Source organism: Cervus canadensis, chromosome 22 (assembly GCF_019320065.1).
Source record: "Cervus canadensis isolate Bull #8, Minnesota chromosome 22, ASM1932006v1, whole genome shotgun sequence".
Lineage (NCBI taxonomy): Eukaryota > Metazoa > Chordata > Mammalia > Artiodactyla > Cervidae > Cervus > Cervus canadensis.
In genome coordinates, this window is record NC_057407.1 from 49496557 (window position 1) to 49516735 (window position 20179).

General features: G+C 41.8%; 1 protein-coding gene across 26 annotated transcripts in view; it reads right to left on the reverse strand.

Moving 5' to 3' along the window:
• The window catches only part of ARPP21 (cAMP regulated phosphoprotein 21), a 160484-nt gene that overhangs the window by 31539 nt on the left and 108766 nt on the right, over positions 1-20179 (reverse strand). The gene's annotated exons all lie outside the window — the stretch shown is intronic.

The following is a 20179-nucleotide window of genomic DNA, read 5'->3' on the forward strand; positions in this document are numbered from 1 at the left end:
AAATCCACTCTTGACTCTGTAAACCTATGTTTACATGTATATGGATTTTTATCTTTCATATACAAACAAGAGAAACTAACATTTTTGTAAAAGTGGTAGATTTACATTTGCTTCTCTACAACCATTTAGAAAACTAAAATGCATATTTTATATATATTATATATACATATATATAATATATATATGCAAACATAAAACTAAAGCCCCACCCCCCCAACATTATCTAAGGTCTCTTTTTTGCCCAGTAATTCTGAGTTTCTCCTGATCTCTTTCAGGACCAAAGAAAACTGTGCTTGAGTGAGTCACCTGCCTTAGGGATGAGGGTGTAACACTTTCTGAGATCAATTCCTGACTTCTACACACTGTGTCCTATGTTGCTATCTCCCCACAGGCATGGAGGAAAGCAAGAAAAGATACAACTATACCCAAGGGACACGGGTCAGCCCTTAGAGTGACAACAAATGAGAGTCCATGGAAGACAAAAACTGCTAAACCTGTTGCCACACCACTGTATGTTGGTTACATGTGTTACATTTCTAGTGCAAGCCATCAACCTTTAAAATCAAAGCCACCATATCACAAAGAAACATGTCTAAAAATGCTCTTATTTATCATGCAAAAGTATGCATGTAAAACAGCTCTAGTTTTCTTGACAAGTATGTCTAAGAAGGACTCACACTATTCTTTTTCATCAAACTCCGGCAACTGGTGATGGACAGGGAGGCCTGGTGTGCTGCAGTCCATGAGGTCACAAAGAGTCAGATACAACTGAGCAACTGAACTAAACTGAACTATAAATATACTATATATATATGTTTTTTTTTTTTTTTCTTTTTAGCTTACCCACAAAAGTTAAAACATTCACCATATTCTTTCATGGGACCAGAAGAGAGACTAACATTTAATTTCCTAAAACAAATGAATTTCTTTAAAAAATGTACCTTTCTGAAAAAAAATTATTTATCTTTGGCTGCACTGGGTCCTCACTGCTGTCTGGACTTTTCCCTAGTTGGGGCATGCAGGGCTATTCTGTGTTGTGGTGAGCCGGCTTCTCACTGCAGTGTCTCTTTGGGGAACCGGCTCTGGGGCATACAGGCTTCAGCAGTTGTGGCACGCAGGCTTAGCTGCTCCATGGCAAGTGGGATCTTCCCAGACTAGGGATCGAACCTGTGTCCCCTCACTGGCGGGTGGATTTTTTACCGTTGAGCTACCAGGGAAGCCCCGAAAATATACCTTTTTATTTTAGTGATCCTTAGCAAATCAACCCCTTCTGAAGATCCGATTTGATCAACACAATAGTCATTCACAAAGTTTTACTGTTGAAGAACAGTTTCTGAATGCTTCCACGAATATTAGAAAGTGATGAAAAAATTTGAAATAATACCCCTTAGCACACAATTTCTACACTGGGACTGGGGGTTTGCCCCTGCCGAGGCCTCTGCATTGTTAGTTATGACTTCAGACTCAAGGTCAATGTACTGTATTCACTTTTATCAAATGTACTAGGGACTTCCCTGGTGGTCCAAGGGTTAGTAATCTGCCCTGCAATGCAGGGGACATGGGTTCGATCCCTGGTCAGGAAACTAAGCTCTCACAGGCTATGGAGCTACTGAGCCTGTATGATGCAACTACTCAATCTGTGTGCTGCAACAAAAGATCCCTCATGATGCACTGATGTCCTGAATGCCATGTCTAAGACCCAATGCAGCCAAATAAATACATAATATTTTTTAAAAATGCATTCGATTTTATGGTAATCCCTAAACGACTTGTGGTTGTCAAATGAGAATTGCTGGGTTATCATTTTGATATTGGATGAGCTCTATGTGGTTCCATGGCATTTGGTAAAGCTCTCTTCCTTCGCAGAGGGAAAACATGGGGGAGGAAGTCAATATCCACCTCCTCGCTCTTCACAAGGCATGCCACTGAAAGGCAGGTAGATGCTACAAGTTATTGTTCAGTTGCTAAGTCCTGTCCTACTCTGCGACCCAATGGACAGCAACATACCAGGCTTCCCTGTCCTTCACCACTTCCCAGTGTTTGCTCAAACTCATATCCATTGAGCTGATGATACCATCCAACCATCTCATCCTCCTGTCCTCAGTCTTTCCCAGCATCAGGGTCTTTTCCAGTGAGTTAGCTCTTCTCATCAGGTGGCCAAAGTACTGGAGCTTCAGCTTGAGCACCAGTCCTTCCAATGAATATTCAGGGTTGATTTCCTTTAGGATTGACTGGTTTGATCTCCGCGCTGTCCAAGGGACGCTCAAGAGTCTTCTCCAGCACCACAGTTCAAAAGCATCAATTCTTTGTTGTTCAGCCTTCCTTGTGGTCCAACTCTCACATCTATACATGATTACTGGAAAAACCACATCTTTGACAATACGGACCTTTGTCAGCAAAGTGATGTCGCTGCTTTTTACTATGTTATCTAGGTCTGTCATAGCTTTTCTTACAAAGCAGGCACCTACCAAGCCTTTTAAACACTGCTATCAGTTGCAGAACACGCAGTCCTAGGCAGGATTTCCTCCAGGGGACTGCAAGCCACACTATGTTGGCGACTCCCTGATGGGCTGCCCTGAGGCTAGGCAAGCAGACCACCTCCCACTAAGATCCCCGGTGGGTGGGCGGGAATGATGAAAGGGGAAGAATTCTTAATCAGAATCACCGGCATGTTAATACAACTAAAGTATGTCAGTTAATTACATTACAGAACTTTTGATAGGTTTCCTCACCCCTCACTGTGTAATCATTTTAAAAAGACATACAGCGCCACTCATCTTAGAACAGTGTCCCTGGGATTTTTCTTCTACCACATCTAATTGTTTGGGTCTATATTTGTGTCTGCTACTGAGGCCTCTGATTCACTTCTTCAGTGATTATTTCAAAAAGATTTCAGGACTTCACTGGTGGTCCACTGGTTAGGAATCTGTCTGCCAATGCAGGGGACATAGGTTCACGCCCTGATCCAGGAACATCCCACATGCTGTGGAGTCACTGAGTCCGTGACTCACAACTATTAAGCCTGTGCCCTCGAGTTCAGGAGCTGCAACTACTGAGGTCAGTGCTCCTAGAGCTCTACAAGAAGCTCCTAGAGTGTTCTGCAAGAAGAGAAGCCACTGGAATGAGAAGCCCACACACCCTGACTAGAGAGTAGCCCCCACCTGCTGCAACTAGAGAAAAGTCCGAGCAGTGATGAAGACCCAGTGCAGACAAAAACAAACTAAAAAAAAACCCCAATTAAAAAAAAACAAAAACAGATTTCAGGGCACCTGGTCTGTCTGAGCATGAGAATCCATAACATTTAGTGAAAGAAGTCCTTGAGGGATAGAGGGGAAACGACCCCTCCCCATTAGAACTGAACAATCCTGGGAATGATGTTGTCTTAGTTTATTTGGCTCCAGAGGTCAATTCTGATTTTTAACTTCTGGCCATCAATACAACACTAAATTAAGACTTCACAAAACTTCAACAATATGCAGATCTTTAAATTAGGGTTAAACTGGACATTTAGAACCATCTTTTCCAACATTTGGTCTTATCATTTTAGGAAACGCTGCCATTTGTTCATTCAAAAATATTGATTGTGTGCCTGCTATGTGAGGTTTATATTGACACAACTGGTCTCCACCGGCAGTAAGAGGTCAGGGATGCTTTCCTCCTCCAGCCCTTTAGCCTTCATGAATCGAAGACTGGTCAGGCTCAGGCGGTGGTAAAACGTCTGCCTGCAATGCGAGAGGCCTGGGTCGGGAAGATCCCCTGGAGGAGGGCATGGCAGCCCACTTCAGTATTCTTGCCTGGGGAATCCCATGGACAGAGGAGCCTGGCGGGCTACAGTCCATGGGGTCGCAAAGAGCTGGCGACGACTGAGTAACTAAAGTGAAAGTGAAAGTGAAGTCGCTCAGTCGTGTCTGACTCTTTGCGACCCCATGGACTGTAGCCCACCAGGCTCCTCTGTCCATGGGATTTCCCAGGCAAGAGTACTGGAGTGGGTTGCCATTTCCTTCTCCAGGGGATCTTCCCGACCCAGGGGTCGAACCTGGGTCTCCCACATTGCAGGCAGACGCTTTAACCTCTGAGCCGCCCCCTATAGCATGGCATAAAGAGTGAGAGAAAATGCGTGAGGATCTGAAGGTCCCAGACAGGGTTCTAATATTCTAACAGTCGAATAGTATCACACCTGTGGGTCACGTGGGAACAGTGCTTCATATGTGCGCATACGCGGCGTCTGTTGCCAACCTCAGCGATTCAATGTGAAGAGTAAGTAAGTAAACACGGAGAAACAGTATCAGCATCTCCTTAATAGCATCACAAGTATCACTTTTACAGTGTTCAAAGTATAGTCTATCTCCATTATTAACTCAAATATTTTCCATGACAGAATATCTCTGTAATTTTAACTAACTAATTTTCTTTATTTTTCTATCATCTACTCCCTATCAGGTTGACCAAAAAATTCATTTGGATTTTTCTGTAACACCTTGTGGAAAAACCCAAATGAACTTTTTGGACAATCCAATATCTATCCATCTATCTACTTATTTAAATTTTTGTTTTATATTGGAGTATAGTTAATTCTCTGTAATTTTATTTTAAAATAGGTGAAAAGAGAATTGCTGGAAAAAATTTATGTGGAATAATAATGATGTATTCCATATGTGTGTACATGTGGGTGTGTGAGTGTGTCTGTGTGTGTAGCTGTTATAGTTTTTGATTTGCATGTTGAGGACTGTGCTATTTAAGCATGTTGTAAAATCACAACAGATCTGAGCAGATGCCTGGATGGGGGTGCAAGTGGCTTCCTTGTGGGATGACACCAGGCCTATGTCTCCAAATATCACTGAATTTCTGCCCGGTTTTATTAGGGGCTCAATAAATAAATGCCTGATTACAAAACCACTTGGAAATTAAACCTGTACAAACAAAACTCATGATACACCTGAACAAACTTTTTGGTCATTAACATCATTGGTGGCTGCAGTGCTAATCTTTCCAGGCCCTACATACTGGAAATTCACAGTATTTGAGTTTCCACTTTCCACCATTTAATAATAAAAAGTCATATTGGTTCTTAATTCTACTTAGTTTTCCCTCAGAGAAGATTAAAATATGCTCCGCAGAGACATACTAGAGGGACTTCCCTGAAGCTCCAGTGGCTAAGCCTCTGAGTTCCCAGGGCAGGGGGCCTGGGTTCGATCCCTAGTCAGGGGACTAGATCCCACATGCCACAACGAAAGATCCTGCATGCCACAATTAAGACCCAGAGCAGCCAAATAAATAAATTTAAAGAAATCCCAATAAAACAGACTAGAACACTAACTCCGCTGACAATCTTGATGGGCTACCTCCATGGACATCAAGGCACAGAGAGGAGGAGGAGGAGGTGCAGAGGGCTGTTCTCCAATAGGAAGTCCCTGGGCTCATGGGAGCAGAGACTATATAACTGTATCCTGTTATTGTATAAAGAAGAAACACCCAGGAAGGCACAGAGGTCACGTGACTAGTTTATTAGTAGCTTTGCTTTATAAGCAGTCAAGAGGGAAGGGATATATGTATATATCTTTCCTGGTGGCTCAGATGGTCAAGAATCTGCCTGCAATGCAGGAGACCTGGGCTCAAGCCCTAGGTGGGGAAGATCCCCTGGAGAAGGAAATGCCTACCCACTCCAGTATTCTTTCCTGGAGAATTCCATGGACAGAGGAGTCTGGTGGGCTACAGTTTATGGGGTTGCAAAGAGTCGACAGAGCTGAGCGACTAACACTTTCACTTTCAACATACACGTGTGATCCACAGGCCGATTCACTCCATTGTACAGCAGAGACTGACACGCTGACACAGCATTATAAAGCAGTTATACTCCAGTTAAAAAGAGTAAAAAAAACAAAAACAGAAAATGCTGGTCACTTTTGTCACGGACCTTGCCTACTCTAACCCCTTCATCTTAATAATCATCTCTGAACACATCCCTCAATCTAGAGAAAGCCCACATTTGCTGCATCTGACAGGATTCTTGACAACACAGACATCTTGGAAAATATGGATGGAAATCTCCCCCAACTTGAACCCGATGGTATTCCTGCTCATGAGGATTCTTTAGAACGTAGAGAAGGAAATAAACATCCAAGGAATTCTCAATGTAGATTAACTTTAGGGCAATGGCTCTTAAAGATTAATGGCCTATTAATTGCTTAAGAATGCATTTTGCAAAAGGTGATCTGTCTGAGCATTAGAATCCGTAGCACTTAGTTAAAATTAAAAAAAAAAAAATGCTTTTGAAGAGACTGAAGAAACGTACCCTCTCTACAAAAGCAGAGTATTCCTGGGGGAGAGGTGGTACCCAGCCTGCAGTAACTCAGGAAAATCCAGTTATCTGTACTTTTGATAAGCTCCCCTCCCCATCCTAATTCAGAGGGACCATCTCGTGAGACATGGTGATTTAGGAATGATGAACGCGCCTTTTTCCAATGGCTAATTCCCAACACATCAACACCTCTCTTGAAGAAGAATCTAACAGCCCCAGCTCCGTGATGGGGTCTTTAGAATCTTTAAAGTTTCAAATTGCTTTCACAATGCTTCCGAATCTTTCCAGGTATGTAACAGCATCCTAATAAATCAATGAAATTCATCTCAAGCCCCTTGAAGAGACATCAAATTCCCAGCTGATTTATTTTCCTACTTCCTGCTTCAACTTGCATGCCTGTTAGCTCCCAAAATAAAGCCATCTGCAGTGATTTCACAGAGGTTCTGGTTTGCCTGGAGCCTCTCACATCCCCTCCACCCAACAGGGGCTTCTGCTGCAAATTTAGCGGAAAGAGCCAGATGGTAGTTGTCTTGTACAAGTGCTGGCTGTCACCACCAGGCAAATGTACAGGATTCAAGTAGCTGGTCTTCCCTACAGTCCTGTGGACCCTGGGGGCCACCAGTGTGAGCTGGGATAGGAAGTGAGCTCGTGGGATGCTGCGAGCTGGCATTACTGAGTCACGTCATTTACAGTCACGGTCACCACAAACCAACAACAAACACAACAACAAAGGAGGGAAAAAGAAAAAGGAAGAAAGCTTTTTGTGCCTTTTTAACTCTGTTTCACAGCCTCTTGAATAAACCCTGGCATATCTTCTCAGGTTTTTTAATCTCTATTTATCGATACGCACAGGGGCAATGTGATGTTTAATACATGCCATCTAGTTCCAGAAGGCATGATGTAGTTCCTGCAACATTACAGTAACTCCAAATGGGAAGTAACACACGGTCACTGTTTTTGCTCTGGTTCATTCTAGCTGGTGATGGGGAAAATGATCCGGTGTGTTAGTGCTTGTTGACAGTGTCATGAGAACTCCTTGGCAAAACACACTCGTTTTCTACACGTACTATGTTTCTGTTTTATTTTGGCAGCACCACATGGCACGGAGGGTGTTAGTTCCCGGACCAGGGATTGAACTTGCACCCCTTGCAGTGGGAGCACAGTCTTAACCGCTGGATCGCCAGGGAAGTCCCTGCACTTAATAGCTTTTTTTCAGTTCTTCACTTTAGAAAGAATGGGCAGATTTCTGCAAGGACAGAGACTTCAGGAGAAACCAACTTGTCAACAACCTGACCTTGCACTTCCAGCCTCTAGAAAGGGGAGAAGTAAATTCCAGTTCTTTATGGTACACACATGCACACACACACACCACATACAATATATATACACCACACACACACATACACACACAGCAGATACTAATTCTCTTTTTTTTTTTTGCTACTTGTGCTGAATACTTGTTCCTGAATAAGAGACAATAAATCTCTTGGCAAACACTTACAATCCTGAAGTTCCAAACTGAACAGGTGGTTCAATTACCTGGAAAAAGAAGCAAAGGCCCACAACACACTAAATATCTTTCCACAGCTGACAAACTCAGCAGCACTAGAATGTAGAAATCAAAAATTTCATGTGCATACTCTCTATCATTGTTCTGAGGAAGGAAAATACTCTGAGGAGAAGGATGGAGTGGGTTAGGAAGAGGGTGAGTTTGGAACGTAGGCTGATGCGGGATTATTGACTTCCCAGGCCACTGTGAGAACTTAGGACCGAAAATGACATCAGCTGGTTCCCACACCTACTGAATGATGTCCCTGGAATCAGACTTCCTAGATTCACCGACCTATTGATATCAATTCACATGCCAGTATTTGTCTTGCCATTTTTAACAGAGGGAGAAAAGCATTTTGAGCTCATGGGCACTTTTTTAGAAGCATACTTAGTATGTCATAAGTTCTGCCAAATTAATACATTAATTTTCACACCAGTTACCAAATATGCCATCATATCCTGCCAGAATTTAGGAAAAAACCTATTATGCAAATTAATAATTGAAAATAAATGTAAGAATAAGTGTTAACAGTCATTTAAATTCAGTTTAAATGGATGGACACATTCATGTGCATGGGCACACACACAAACACACAGACTCCTTAAAACACCATTTCCTTTTCTCTGTTTGCATTTCTAGAAAATACCAGCTAAGGGCAATAATGAAACAATTCCCATTCACAGATGAACTATTTACATCAATGGGAAGAGAGAGCAAGTGATTGGTAGTGGGGGTCAATGGCTAAACATATGGAGGAGGGCAAGCAGTCTCGTCTCAAGTTGTGTTTCTGTGCCTGACAAACAGCAGTGTCAAGGGGCCCCAGGGAAGGAGGTAGGGAGCACGTGTCTCCATGCTTTTTCCCCCAGGTTCTTGTTGCCAAGGAAACCTTCTCCTTTGTGTGGCACGTTCCCAGAGATGCTCGAGCTTGACTCCAACTCTAGAGTGTGTGAGCTCCTTGAATTGTGTCATTTTAACAATGGGAAATTAAAAAGACAAGATTGCTTGACAGAAGGTAGAGAAATACCCTGAAATTTCTGTGAAGCCCTCCCTGTTTGGGGAAGAGAAAAGCAAAGCCAATAACAACAGTCTGTTATGAAACAGTCCTGGGATGTGGAAGTTTAAAGATAGATAAGTCAGAGATTTGAAGGCTTTAATTCCCCCATCACGTATGCCTTCATATTTAATTTCAGTCATTATTTTTTTTAATTGAAGAGGAGACGAGAAGTGCAAGAACTGTTCTGGGAAATAGTCCATGTTGTAACTGTTGTTACTATGCAAGGTATTTTGGGATATTTGGGGTTCTCTTGGGTGTTTCCAGGTGACTAAGGCAAGGCTGGGCCTACAAGGTTGGAAGCAAGATGATTCATTATTGCTATCAAAATTATGCCACACACCACACTATTATAATTAAATTTTCAATATTGTTTGCTGCCAGTATGTACAACTATAATTACTTCCTGTATTGCATCCTTGTAGTTTGCAACAATGTTAAACTCACTCACTAGTTCCAGTTTGTAGACTGTCTTGAATTTTTTATTTAAACATTCATGCCAGGACTCCTCTGGTGCTCCAGGGGTTAAGAGTCCACCTTCCAAGGCAGAGGACTCAGGTATGATTCCTGGTCAGGGAACTAATTTTCCACACGCCACAGAGCTTAAGTCCAAGCAACACAACTATGGCGCCCACACACCATAACTAAGATCTGACATGGCCAAAAAATAAAACATTATAAAAAATTAGTAAATGTGCATGTTCATCTGTAAACACCGTTTTGCACAGAAATATAGTGTTGTAGAACTGTTCTGAGAATCATTTACATGCAAGTAAAACAATAAGGTGTTTTCAATAAATAAAAATGTAGTATTAAGAAACTGCCATGATCTATGATTATGTGCCTATATACAACAAGCGTATGCAGAAGTTCAAAGGCAGAAAAAGAGAGGCAAAAAAAAAAAAAAAAACAACTGTTCTGATAGCAAGGAGTTTTTGTGTTTTTCAAAAAATTCTTTTAAGTACTGTGCTGTTTTTACAGTTTATAAAAAGTTATATGTTCTAAATAAAATGACAAAAATTACCACTAGGATTGCAAACTGCCACAATTTTCATCTAGGCAGGAGCTTAACTCTCTGATTTATCTTTTGTCCTTGGATTGTTCTTTTTGACTAGCTTCCCAGTAAAAAGAGAGCCTTTCCTTCAAGATGGACCCAGCTGGTATCAACTGAGTGTTAGGTAGTTAGAAGAGGAAAAAAGGGTCCAAAATGGTCATGGCTAAAAGAGTAAGAAGGGAAAAGCCCGTGAAACAGAACAAAGGAAGGTCCGAGGACCAGAGTGAGGACCTCGGGTAAAACAAACAGCACTCTTGGCTAGCCCAATTGACATAGGGCAGGCCCAAGGGGAGGAGAAAAAACATAAAAAGAGGAGCAAAACTGGGCCAGGGGCTTTTCCCTTCTCTGTCTTTTAGCCACCGCCATTTTAGACTCCTTTTTCCTCTTCTATCTACCTAGCATGAGGAAGCCAAGGTGTTCATCAAAATTCATCAAAGAGTAACCCCAGTCCTTTGACCTCTATCATATAAAATTAATACCACACAGTCCAGTTAACACGGTCCATGCAAAGATGAATCATTAGAGCGATAGTTATCTATGCATTGTTTTCCTTGGGAAAGAAATGCACACAATCCCACCTGGAGATAAGTCTGACACATCCTACTGCGTGTTCTTACAAACCCTTGAAATGTGTACTCCACTGCATAGCCTGCATTTGCCGGGGGTGGGGGGGGGGTGGGGGCTCTATTCTGACTCCTCTTTCTGCCATTTATTTTTTGTTCTTAAAACAGTTATGACCCACAATGGCTCATAAAAAGTTCAGTGGTGCTGGACCTACTTCAAAAATAAAAACAAAAAACCCAACAGAGTAAGAGCATCTGGGAAAAAACTTATAAATGCAATTTTAATGAGTCTCTAGGCATCTTTGAGGAAATGGTGTGGGAATCAGGGAGAAGATGTCAGTGGGCGATTAGGGATTGGTGGCTGTCCTCGAAGGCCATCACAGTCCTCGCTGCAGCCAGGGAAGATGGGCTGACAATTGTGAAAAGAACCTGGAAGCAACCACGCAGGGGAACTGTGGCCGTTTCAGGGATCTGAACAAGAGCTTGGGTGTGAAGTCCACTGCACGCTGCTCTTGCAATGAAGAGCTGTGCAAAAAATGCCTCTGCCATGGAATCTTGCTGTTACAAATGAGTTAGGGATCCTACTTGAAAGCAGGCAACCCCCATCTGCTTTAAAGAGGGGATGTGAGCCACTGTGCGTCTTTGAGAATTACCCTAATTTTACAAGCCTCCAATAATCCTGCAGCCTTCCTGGGTTACAGTCACTGCTGTCTGGATCCAGAGCTATCAGGTTTATGAGGCATCATGTGGACAGAGAGGCCAGTGGCATTTCAAAACTGAAGGGGGTGATTACAATTTTGTGCTTGTGCTGCTGGTCTGAGGAAGGGGCAAGCTAGGACTTTGTGACTAAAGTAAGTCCATGCTGAATGGCTTGGCTGAATATATATATATATATCTATATATATATATCTATGTATGTATATATACATATATGGTGTCCCTAAAGAAATAGTCACATCTGAAGACAGAGGAAAAAAGAAAGAATTTTAGTGTTAGTTGCTCAGTTGTGTCTGACTCTTTGCAACTCATGGACTATAGGCTGCCAGGTTCCTCTGTCCATAGAATTCTCTAGGCAAGAATACTGGAGTGTGTTGCCATTTCCTACTCCAGGGGATTTTCCCAACTCAGATGGAACCTGGGTCTCCTGCACTGCAGCTAAATTTTCTACCACTGAGCCACCTGGGAAAAGGAGCTTATTTCAGGGCTACTTCTTTGAGATAGTGTCCTTTGACGTTAGTGATTTGCACAGTTTTCTATTCAAAATTAGAAAAACATCAACAATGTTAAGCAATAGTGAACTCCTTGGAATGACAAATTTAAACACTAGGCTAATAATTTTTTCTGTGGGTACCATGTTAGCTTGGAATTTGGAAAGCAAGATATAAATAACATAATTCAAGATGCCAGTCACTGTTTTATCACCACAAATTTCTAAGTGAAACCAATCCCTGAAGGCTCACTTGATGCTCGCTCTAGGGACAGCACTGGAGACAAAGGATAGTCTGGTACGTTTCATGCTCTATGTGGGAATGTAGGGAAAATCCATCTCATTTTTCTGAATCATCTGAATGTTAGATTGTGGACGTCTTTGGGAGAAAGCAGTGTCCTATCCCTTAATGGCAAGGGATGTGTAGAGTGGAAAGAAATGAGATTGAAAAATTAAAGTAAAGGGGGAAATGCAGACAATAAACAAATGAGATGTAAGAGACAAGCACCCAGAGTTTGCAGGGAAAATCTTATTTAATACAAGGGAAGATGAAAAGGAAAACAAATGACAAACAGGAGAGACAGATTGACTGTTTATGCAGAGTTAGAATTAAAGATAGAATATAGGGACTTCCCTGGTGGCCCAGTGGTTAAGATACTGCACTTCCACTGAACCCATTGACAATCCCTGGCAAGGGAACTAAGATCGCACATGCCGTGCGGCCAAAAAGTAAATATTTTAAAAAAATTAATAAAAGTAAAGATGGAAAATTAAATAAGAAAATAGATTTAGGGATGGGAAGGAAACAGAGACCATGAAGAATGAAAAAAAAAATTTTCTAAAGAAAAATGCTGCTGAAAAATGAAGTCATTCATAGACCTAGGTGACAGCAGAAATTGTTGGCAACCAAGTTGTAAGAAATAAAAAAAATGCAGCACAGAAAAAGGGAGGGTCAAGACTATGTATGGCACAAAGCATCTTAAATTCTCTTAGTTTCCTTTGGCTTTATATCATCAGGTAAATCTGACACCTTGAAACAAGTAGTTTGCATTCTCTGGATATCACTATTGCATTCATATTCTCTTAGGACAATCACACATGAAAGATGTTAGTTTTCAAAAAACAGCATTTGTGTGCTTTTCTGGCCACATTTCTTTCCTTATAATCCTCTAATCTGACTCTTTTTTTCTTTAACAAGCGATGTTTTCCACTTTCTGTTGCATAAGACAAAGAAAAGAGATAATGTTATGATCTGTCTTACTTAACGATCTTTACAGAAGAGCAGAAAGCCTGTCACAGTCGTGTTTAACTGTGCAAAATTAACACCAGAAGTACATAAAATGCAAAGTGTTAAAGTATCTATTTCAAATTTGTTGAATAAATTCTTTTACCATGACCTGAGGGACAGAGGGACTTACCCATCTATGTTGCTTTCCGAACCTGTAAGATTTTCAGACCTAAAAATAGCATGATTCCTATCATTGCTTCTAATAGTGTTAACCTTTCCCAGAATCCCAGCTTAACACTTCTCATTCCTATTTCTGTAAATGGAATAATTAGACCAATTAATGAAAGAAACACATGAACATTTCCAGAGAAATCTTTTCCAGACTGATATTTTCGGAACAGTGTGTTCTGCAAGGATTTATCCATGTGACTTCCTCTGATGTTAACAGATATCAGACAATTAAATTCTCCTGTAACTGTTTTATAATTTACCCCCTCTGCTCTTAGGAACATAATAATGCAGACATCCAAAGTGCAATCACTTCCTTAGAGTTGTCAAGTATAAAAATTTTCGCATCGCTTCTCTGAGTGATTATTGGTTATATATTCGTTCTCAAATGAAAAAAAAAAAAGGTTTGTGAGGTTTCAAATATTAAAATGTATGGAAATTCTATGAAGGGTAATTAGGAAAATAGTTCTTTTTTTAAAAAAGAATCATCAAATTTGGGAAATAAATTAAAGATAAAAAGAGAAGGTCCCAATTTCTATAAATGAGCATCTCTTATTGGTCACACTGGTCAACCACATTCTTTCTTTAGCTCTGATCTCTGATGCTCTGTCTCCTCAGCTTAGCCAATCCTGAGAGGGAAAGAAGTCAAGGTGGGGAATATCATCCTAAGAACAAAGACAGAGAAAGTGTTTTTAAAGATAAAACCCTTCTCAATTACATTGAAACTGACTGCTTAATAAGTAAGGCTAAAAGTACAGGAGTCACTGTCAAGTTCACTCAACGGTTCTGGTTAAACAAATTTATAGACTCCATTAAGGTACATTTTGCCCCATCCCAAATGTGTTTCAGAACAACATTAAAGAGGCAATAATCTTCCTTCTCAGTAGGAGCTGTTAATAGGAACAATATGCTATTACAACAAGAAATATTACTCCTAAAAGAAAGAAAAAACTAAGACGTTGCTTTTCCTATCAGGAAAGGAGCACAGGCTTTGGTTTATCTTCAGATATACACAGGTCACAGATAATTCCATCTTCCTGCCAGGAATGCCATCCAACTCCATTCCATTGTTGTATACTTCCAGAAGGCAACTAAAACGATTAAAGGAAAGCTCTGCCACAGCCACAGGATGATGTGGGTAGTTTTCCAGGGCCTGGTTATTCCCTGCCATCTGAATACTATCAAAACTAGTCACATGTATGACTTTTGATGTGAGCATTATTACTTTATAGACATTCCCAAATTGCTCAGTATATGAAGATCTAAATAGGGGGCTACCCTGGTGGTTCAGACAGTAAAGAATCTGCCTACAGTGTGGGAGACCTGGGTTCGATCCCTGGGCTGAGAAGATCCCCTGGAAGAAGGCATGGCAACCCACTCTAGTATTCTTGCCTGGAGAATCTCAATGGACAGAGGAGCCTGGTGGGCTACAGTCCATGGGGTCGTGAAGAGTCTGACATGACTGAGCGACTAACCACAGCACTGCGGGTCCAGTGGTTAAGACACCACGCTTCCACTGCAGGGGGAGTGGGTTAGATCTCTGGTCAGGGAACTAAGATCCCACATGCTATGCAGCACAGCCAAAAACAAACAAATGAAAAGAAAATCCAAACTTACAGTATCCCTGAATATGGATCTATGACATAGTCCTTGGGCATTTAAACTTTGAAAAAGATGTGTATATTTGTTTGTTGAAGTGGACTGGTTAGTTAGGCTGTCTTTTACTTGATTTCATAACACTGAATTATATGCTCTTTTGATGCTTACATTGGAGGGGTGAAAAGTGAAAGTGAAGTCACTCACTCATTTCTGGAGGGGTGAGCAGCTTTCATTTAATATTTTAAACCTTCACACATTTTTCTCTCACTCACACGCACATGCTCCCTGGCTCTGATGAGAGAGACTCCACGTTGGGTAGGAGATTGATCTCTGGTTTCCTCATCTAGCAAAACTGAGTGTTTAACTTCCATTTCCATTTCTATCAGTAGTACTATTTAAATCTCACGATGACTGGTGAGCTGAGTGTAAGATAAAGTCCAAGTGAGGTTTACCTTAAATACTAATGAAAAAAAATGAATCAAGTTCAAAAACTTCTAAAGACCTCCACCATTGCCTCCTGCAAGAAATCCCATCTTCCCTATCACAAGGCAGGGTGGAGTCTCACCAACACAACACAGTGACCTGAGCAGAGCAGAAAGAAATTAGGTAAGCCTGCAGAAGCCCCACAAAAGCTGCAGGCGGTTTTGTAATATGATGTAACCTTGTTACGATTTCCTTTTCATTGTTTCCTTTTGAACTAGTTTTAAAAGTAAAACACTGTCATGGAAAATGCTCTATGAAATCCGTTTTTATCCAAAATGCATCATTTAGCAGATGGCTGGGAGCAGGAGAACGTGGGAGAGGAAAAGGATTTAAAAAGTAGAAGTGAGAGGCATCTCCACAATTTTCAGAATCCACCTCAAAAGATCCATAGGAGTTATAATCTAGTCTAATTTAAGATTCCACTAAGTTTCGTGGTTTTTTTCCCCCCTTTCTGCTCTGAAGCCATCCATGTTCTCTTCCTATTGTTCTACTTTTTTTTTAATTTTTAATTGGAGGATAGCTGTTTTACAATATTGTGTTAGTTTGTTTTCATGACAATCAAGAATACAGAATCTTTTGCTCTATCAAGAAAGCAGACCACTGGACTGTCCCTTGTAAAGCGGTTACCCTCATGATTTTCATACCTAGACCTAAAGTCCTATTACTGCCGCTAAGCAACAGGGCTGGAAGCCTGGTGTGAGAGACACAGGGCAGCAGCTTATAGAAGACCTCACCCAAACTCCACTGGTCACAGGGCCTTTCCCTTCCTGACTATGGAATGGGGTGTCTATGGAATGCTTCCAGCTTCTTTTAGGGAAGGAAGCATTTCTTGTTTATTTGGGAAAGGAACCAACATGCTCCATAGAGCTACAGACCTCCCTCCATCCTTAGACTTCAGGAGTATGGGGTTGGGGGGGTGCAACCTTTGTCTTGAGATTCATTTCAGGACTTTAGGAAGTCTTATAGTTGGAGTTGTGAATCTCCACCTCTCTGCAACAGACAGAATGAGCAAATAAAAATCAGCACAATTATAGAAGATCTGAACAGCAAAATAAATAGGATTTGACTGAAATGTAGAGAACATTCCACCTAACAACAACAGAATACCCATTTATTCCAAGCGCTTAAAGGAACATTCACCGAGAGAGACCATATCCTGGGCTATAAAACCAACCTCAACAATTTTATAAGAACTGAAATCAGTTATAGTTTTTGACAAAAATGAAATCAGTCTAGAATCAATAACAGAAATACACAGGGAAATCTCCAAACACTTGCACATTAAACAACACACTTCTAAATAAACCAGGGGCCAAAGAGGAAATCTCCAAGAAAAGGAAAAATACATATAAATGAATGAAAATATGACATATAAAAATATGTGGGACACAACCAAAGTAGACTTGACAATGAAACTTAGAACATTAAAGTCTTACATTAGAAAAGAGCAAAGGTTTTAAAATCAATAATCCAACTTCCTACCTCAAGAAACTATAAAAAGTAGACCAAAATAGGACTAAAATAAGCAAAAGGAAGAAAATAAGAGCAGAAATCAATAAAATTGAAAATAAAAAACAGAACATTAATGAAACAAAGAGGTAGTTCTTTGATAAGATCAATAAAATCGATAAATTTAGCAAGACTGTCTGATTCTTTGAGACCTTGTGTACGGTAGCCTGCCTGCCAGGCTCCTCTGTCCATGGAATGTTCCAGGCAAGAATACTGGAGTGGGTTGCCATTTCCTCCTCCAGGGGATCTTCCAGACTCAGAAATTGAACCCAAGTCTCCTGCATTGTGTATAGACTCTTTCCCAGTTGAGCCACCAGGGAAGCTCTAATGAAAATTAAGAGAATTAAAAAATTATCATTATCAAGGTGGAAGAAGCTATCACAACATATTCTGTAGCTATTAAAAAAATAATAAAGGAGGGACTTCCCTAGTGGTTCAGTGGTTAAGAATCTGCCTTGCAATGCAGAGGACGCAGGTTCAATCCCTGGCTGGAAGCTAAGATTCCACATGCCACAGAGCAACTAAGCCTGTGGGCCACAACTACTGAGCCTGCACAGACACCTAGAGATGCCCGCATGCCACAACAAAGAACCCCTGAGTTGCAACAAAGACCCAGTGTAGCCAAAAAAACAAAAAAGAAAAGAAAAATAAAGGAATAATAAAGAACTACTGACAACTTTATAGCCATAAATTCTACAACTTAGAAGAAATGGGCCAATTCCTCAGCAACCACAAACTACCAAAGCTCAGCAAAGATAGAATGGATAATTGGAATAGTCTTATAACCATAATGAATTCATAATTTAAAAGTCTCACACATTATTTTCAAATAAAAAGAAAACAAAATATTTCTGATTCCGCAAATTCCCAGGCTCTGACATTTTCACTGGAGAATTCTAGGAAACATTTAAAGAAGATATAGCACCAGCTTCACACATTTTGACCAGAAGACAGAAGAGCAGGAAACACTTTCTAATTTATTTTATGAAACCAGTAGCACTCTAATACCAAAATTAGGATGTATTCATTCCCAAATGCCTAGTTAGGAAGGTATATGGGGCTTTACAAGCTCATTTTTGTTGCCATTAGGGCACGCCCAAGATCTTGGAGAACCAAGAACAAAGCTATATATACAGACATTTTGCTTTTTAAGTCAACTGAAATGGGAATTTGGAATTGGAGACAAGATCTAAAAGGAACTCTTATTTTTTTCCTTCCCAATGTGTGATTTGTATGCAGATGTCTCAGCTGCTCTCTGCCATTTGTCCCTGACCAGCTCTGTAAAATAACATGGAAGCCCATGTGAGTTGGGAGGCAAGAGTCCAGGTTTTCAAGTTGTTCTGCTGTTGAGCCAACTTGTGTACTCAGAGAATTAGTTATACATTATCTGCCTTGGTAGCATGCTGGCTGAGTTACCAGCACATTAATTTCTATAGGATCATCCATACCAGGAAGTAAGGGCAAAACTAGTAAGTGTATTTATGCCGTTATGATAAATTGGTTAACACGCAGGCTTAGGAGGCTTTCTCTGTCAGAGAGTCCACCGACACGGCGGCTCCCCCAAATTACTTGCCATGTCCCTTTGGGAAGTCGCTGTTGGTGCCGCTAAGCTTGGCAAAATGCTTCCCAGCTGTAGGGCCCCAGAGCCCCTTCTCCCATCACGGAGCCATCACTGAGCTGTGTTCCTTGGGTTTTATTAGCAGAGGTGATTCTCAGGGAGATCACCAGCTGCCCCCCAAACACTCAGTAAATTCAGGAGAGGTGGAAAATGCTGGGGAGTGTTAGGCCTGATGTCAGGTGTGGGGCTCACTGAACTAGGACCTCAGGGCCCGCACGTGCACACCATGTTATTGATTTCAAGGACGAGGCTGTGCACGTATCGTTTTGGCGTTTCTCATCTCCCCACCCCCACAGACACATTAGCTGCCACTCACTTCCTTGACACCTGAAGCACCAGCTGCTATTTTGAGCAAGATACTGACTTAGAATGCCTTCTTCTAATTACGTGTCATTATCTCGCCTTGGGGTGGCAGTTCCCTGGTGACGTGGAGCCACGGGACAAGTCAGAGCCACTGGTTTGTCATAAATGCTACCAGTTAGGTCTCCCTGAAATGGGGAGGGTGGTTTCTGCATCCCCAAATTCTCCCACAGTGTTTAAAAGAGAACAAAGAAAGGTCACATGGATTCTCCCTTGTGTTAACATGTACCAGTGAAGGCAGTGGGAAGTCTGAGGCTTGTTCTAAAAATCTTATTCTGCTACCTAGTTAATACATTCATCCAACTTATTCAGCCCCTCACACAGACCCGGAGCTCACAGTGCAATAGGTTCCCGCCCTCTGGATCTGCCTTCTTGTATGTGAACTATACCCTAACACAGGACTAGCATATCCTTCAGAAAACTCTCCAACAGTGGTACTCAACTAAAATCTTTAAAATTCTTATAGTTAGATATTGACATCTTTCTTCTTTTAAAGGCATCAGTAACCAAAAAGGAAACTTTGCTATAGTCTCTGGACCAAGAGCTAGAAGATTATAAATTAACTCTGATAAATATGAGCAGACAAAAAAAAAAGACGGTTCAGAGTGCAAACAACACATCACTAAGAGACTGTATCTAAATTGATAGCACAGTTACAACCGCTTGAAAGAGATAACATTTTCCAACAAGGAGAGAAAAGATGGCCAAACACCTATCTTAAAATAACTAATCATTAGAAGTCCTTTAGTGCTCTCATTGCTGCAAAAGTGTCAATTCAGAGGTCAAGATATATTCTTTCCGAAACTGACACAGAGTTGAAAACAAGGCAAAGTCTGGTTGCCTGCCATAGGTGTCCCTGTCTTCTCCCACAGACTTTAAGCAGGTCACGAGATGAACTAAAGAACAGAAAGCTACTCCCAACACAGTTAATAAATGACCCCTCCCAACTGACAAAATGCCAGTACCACCAGCATGAGTCTTCTCCCAGTGGGGGTCTGCACTCATCCTTGGAAAAGACGGTGCTTTCGGCCACAAGGTACAGAAGCTGCATGTTTCCTGTGTCTCCCACCCCCACGTCTCACACATCACAGAGGCACATACACAGATCCAGTGCGCAGGTCGGACGACAGACGGGAGCACGTGCTCTAACACGCCGCCCTACTCACGGAAGGCAGGGGCCCCGGCCGGGGGTCTTCGGCAGGACCGGCGGCAGCGGCGGCTCCCCGCACTGTGCGGGCAGCGGGCGGGACACCCGTGCGTCCCCGGCGCGGGTCTCTCGCGCCGGCCGGCTTCCTGCGGCCGTGGGGTGGCGGCGTCCCGTCAGGAGTGTGGAACAGTAGGGAAAGAGACCGGTTCACTGTGAGACCTGCTACTCACTCTCGGACAGTGCCTCGGCCCCCCTTCCCACTGCACAGTGGCTGCCGCGGGC